General features: G+C 28.7%; 1 protein-coding gene across 1 annotated transcript in view; it reads right to left on the bottom strand.

Moving 5' to 3' along the window:
* The window catches only part of LOC107456354 (uncharacterized), a gene marked incomplete in the record, with an annotated part of 165,582 nt that overhangs the window by 12,160 nt on the left and 148,300 nt on the right, over positions 1–5,122 (bottom strand).

Below are 5,122 nucleotides of genomic sequence, written 5' to 3'. Positions count from 1 at the left end.
AAATTTCGTATTGTAGAAACAGACAAATTTTGGCTTAGGAGTGTCGGATTAAATGAGTTTATAAAAATGTAAATTGTACATATATAGTGAGCCTAAAACTGTTTTACCCTTAATAATTGCTGATCTAATGATTGGATTTACTAGTAATAAGATGCAATTTAGATGTGAGAAAAACTAGCTTTAGCATTTTGCGGTCATATGTTTTTTTTCAACCACCAAAGTTTTTTTTTTTTTAACAATTTTAGTCGTATGTCAGTTACTATAGAAAAGAAACAGAATGGTCTTATAGTATCGAACAATATTTTTCACCCAAGTCGACAGGCTTCGGAATATTATTTTAAAAATTGCCTTTAAATGTTATAAAGTTTTTACCGCTTAAAAAATTAATTTTTTTCCCTTCTGCTTATTAAAGTTCGTTCAACAAAAATTAAGATAACTATGTATAAACTTATTAAAAGCGACCACAAAGGATTAAATATGCTCACATACAAACCTACTAATTAATCTATACATGTATATTTCTCTAATGTAGAGCCTCAATAATAGATTAAATCTGTATTGTGTGGGGCTTTTGCATGAGATCTTATAACTACACCTCTTATTGTATGTGACTTTTTGGGATTCACGACCTCCTGGACATGGTCTAGTTTGCAGCTAGACATTCAGGAATAAGCCACAAACACTAATGTAGCGCCATAAACTCGGGTATTTCCCTATCTATGGGCAACACTATAGTTACTATTCATTTCATTATATAATTTTAAGTAATAATTTAAGTAGTGTTAAAAAAAATTAGTTACATGTTAAGTACTTATTAAGATTATTTTTCTTAAATTGTCTTAAGTAATAACTTAAGTAGTCTTGGATAGTTAGTTATACGTCAAGTATTCATTTAGAATAATTTTGTATTTTTATAGAAATAAAAAGTTAGCTACGAAGTAATTATTTAGATTTATTTTTGGTCTTTTCTGAATTTTTTGTTTATGTTTAGCAGCAGAAATTTTAAATATAGACAAGTGCTATGGTGCCGCATATTGTCATGCCAATTATTGGCTTGCCTTTTTCGAGCAATTGCAAATACATATTATAGGATACTTAAGTTATGGCTCGAGAGGTGAGTAGGGAAGTAGTACAGAACGTAATGGAGCATTTGGATGAGTTTTCAATTTCACGATAGAGATGGAAATAAATTTAATACTTCTTTTGCTTACTATTCTGCAATGTCCCGAACTCATACTCACGGTAGTTAGTATGATTTAATGGTAGGGCAGATTTATAATTAATACTAAAATTTAATACGTAGAGAGCTTTGGCAATACAAAGCACATCTCATAAAAATAGTTAAAATAGGAATCAAAGTAATTCAGATCGGGCAAACAGCTAGAAGGTAAGAAATTTGGTTAATATAATATTTAAAACTAAATAAAGTATTTGAGAAGGGATTGAAGAATTAAAATATTTAAATTCTGTTGTAGTGCGCATTCGGCTTGGTTACCATTGAAGTTTACACATGTTATAATCTCCAAGATATTTTTGAAAGTTGACCAAGCTAATCGCCAAAGGTGGCAAGAAAGTTTATATTTGAGTTAATTTACAAAATCTAAAATGAAAACGTATTTTTTTTGTAAGGAAGGTTATCTAAGTCGTACCTCTCCCAAATAGTACCACCACAGATTTCTTAATTAGTATACAGAGTAGAGAACACTTTTAACGGATAAATTAAGAAGCTTTTTTTTTTAACGCTGAGATCCAAGCAGAAGAATCAAGTCACTGTGCACTTGCATTCAGTTTTTATTTAAGTTTATCGGTTTTACAAGCTTTCAATGTAATTTTTCAACATTCTGTGTAAGGATATAATAGAACTAAAGTGATGTAAGTAAAGATTTAAATACTTCGTACAGTTGTCAAGCAACTTGTTACGTCCTATTTGTTCTTAGCTAGCTAACTATTGTTTAAGTCTTGGAATTCCACTTTGCTTAAATCGTAACCGGTACGATTTAGGAGCAACGTATAAAGTTTAATTAATAAGTTGGTTGTTTTTCAAGATTTTTAAACTGTGCTACACTAAAATTGTCGAAAAGTGACTGAGAACTATTTCTGGACTAACTTTCACCAACTTCCAAGTTTCTCGTCTTATGAGTGAGGCTTATAAAAAAAAAAGCTGCAAAATTGATAACTCTAAAAGGAATTTAGCTATTTTAGTACGTCAATCTTTCATCAAGGTGACTTTATAGCAAAAAACCTCAAATTAACGCGAATCAATCGAAAAGAAACGTAAGTAATTCAATAGATTCAATGAAATTTAATATCTTTATATGAGATTTAGTTTCCTTATTCGCAGAAAAGAAAACGCGATGAAAACTCTCGAAGTGATAAGCCCCTGTCTAGTCAAGTAATTATCTACTAAATATTGATTAATAGCGTGATTTGATAGACCGATTTGTTTTAGTACCATCAAAGCAATTTCCTCATTTCTAATACCTAAGAAGAAGATAGTCGATCCCAAACAGATGTAGTTTTAAGAACAAGAACTCAAAAATTTAAAGTCACATTTCTCGCTATGCTATTAAATATTTGTTTTTGCGATATTCATGGTCTACTTATCCACTTTATCGCTAATACTCAATATTTTTGAGGTTGATACGATTTGAGGAGCAGGAGGTACAGCAACCGGTTTCCTCAATCGTACGACTGGCAGACCTTGCGAAAACAATTTTAAGTTTAAAATAAAATTTAGATACAAATTAAAATGCGAAAAATGAAACAATTTAGGTAATTTTTCTCTTCCTTTTTCCACGAATTTCGATAGTTTGATAATGATTTTCATAATTAGTACGATTTTAATAATAGGTACTATTAAAACCAATAACGCAAATCGAAAAATTCTTGATCCTATTTATGAAACTGGATGCAAACTACATGGATATGATTTCCCATAAAAATAATTTGTAACAATTATTTATCATCATTTCAATTATGAAGATCGACAAATTTTTGAATTGTAATATATACACGTATATACACTGGTTCCAAGCAATGTTAATGGTAAAATCCTAATTTTGAATAAAATCGGTTGCTTAATTTCCGAGAAATAATAAACCAAAAATACTTTTTCAATTTTTCATTTCTAGGGTCAACCAATTACGTTCAAATTTCGTATTTTGTCATTGCTAATTACATTTAAAAAAAAAAAAATTTAACAATTTGTATACATTAAATTCAAAGTTTCGATCATTAAAATAAATAATAATAAAAAAATAGTAATTAAAAATAATTTCCGCATGAAATCATCTTTGGCTAAAAGATTTTCATATACGGGATACATGATTTAATTTATTTATTTTTTTTTACTCTGTCATTAGTTAATATCATAAAAAAAAAATAATAATAAAAAAAGCTTTTCGCTAACAAGCAACTGGTTCTATATTGAGTTAAGTTTTCATATCAATTGATTAATTAAATTATTCCTTTGGTAGAACAATATCAAGTTTGTTCTAAAGATTAAAGAGACAAAAATAAATAAATAAAATAAAAAACATTTTGTACATAATATTTAGAAAGTATATGTATAATATTTATGATTTAAAATACTAGAATTTTTTTCCTAAATTTTAAAAAAAAAAATCTTTCAACTACATTTGTTTTTAACATGTTTTGGTTTAGTAATAATAAAATTAACGGTCTATCGAGAGATCTAACTCTTTTGACTCCTACAATTGGGAATTTTAATGAGATAATTTTTTTTCTCCTTTTAATAAATTAGTTTACGCTTTAACTACGAAAGCTCTTCCAATTAATTTTTGGTTAGTACAGGGCGAAAAAAAAAGAAACACCTTGATCTAGAAATCGGATTTTCACGTTTCAGGTCTCAATTTGAAGGTTTAATGGGGTGACCTCAAGTATGGTAGTTGTATTTTTTTTCTATATAAACATACTTCTTCTTGGACGGATTTGGATTCCTGACCCTCAAAATATGGAAGAAGAGTAACCGAAATCTAAGAAATTTATTCCTAATAGTTAGGTCAGGAAAGAACCTATGAACCGAAAACATTTCCATCGCTGTAGGTCACTCCACGGACTTGACCGAGACTGCTACTGATGTTTATTGTTCTTTGATTTCCTCGAAATTGGAAATTTAAAACAAACAGGTCAGGAAAGCAATCAAAAATTTGCTCTCTCCCCCAATGTTGTTTTCAATGTTTGCATATTTTCTCATACCTTGAGCGAATCGAAAAATATTTGCATAAAATTTGTTTATCCAAAGATAATTTCATACAAAAAATAATTTTAAATAATTATTTAGTATTTTTTAAATATTTTATTTTATAATTGTCCACAAATTTTTGAATTGCAAGGTACAAAAATTCTTACATAATTTTGAAAAAGTAATTTTATATGAATCTGAACAAAATTGGACAAATAGTTTCTGAGTTATAAAATTTTAAAAAAGTTGTAAAATTTAAAATTAAATTTTTCCCGAACTATTAAATCAAATTCGTTCAAATTTCGTACTTTGTCATATCAAATTACATTCTTTGGAATGATGTAAGAATTTTCACCATCCTCGAATTCCTCCTAACATCAAGGAGGGGCAGGGAGGAAGGCGAGCTTGGTGTAATTTTATTCAATTTTTAGAAACGTCTGTATTTTTGAGCCGATAAGTATTTCTCGAGATAATTTGTATTTTTCAGACACCCTGAATACAGTGGTTGCCAAACTTATGAAACTTCAATGTCATCGTACTGTTTCTAAATCCTACTGTGAGCTACCAACTAAATGAACTATCAACTTTTTTTAAAATATCTTTTAAATCTTATATTTTGTTTATCAGTTTAATGAAGGAATCTCTGAAGTTTTAGTCAACCATTAACGCGATCTAACAATAATGCCATGTGCAGGGTTGGGTTTTTGCAGTCAAAAACTGGTTTTTGACATGACAGTGGTAAAAACCGTGTTTTTACCGGTAAAAACCGTCAAAAACCTATTGTTTTCTTTCATTTATGTCATATAGCGGACAATATATAATTTTCACTTAATTGCCTTTATAAATGAATGTTGTAAATGATTGCTATTGATTTTGCAACTATATACATGTATTCTTATAGAAGGATATACATTCATA

This window comes from Parasteatoda tepidariorum, chromosome 1 (assembly GCF_043381705.1).
Source record: "Parasteatoda tepidariorum isolate YZ-2023 chromosome 1, CAS_Ptep_4.0, whole genome shotgun sequence".
NCBI lineage: Eukaryota > Metazoa > Arthropoda > Arachnida > Araneae > Theridiidae > Parasteatoda > Parasteatoda tepidariorum.
This window is presented reverse-complemented; position numbering and strand designations above follow the sequence as displayed.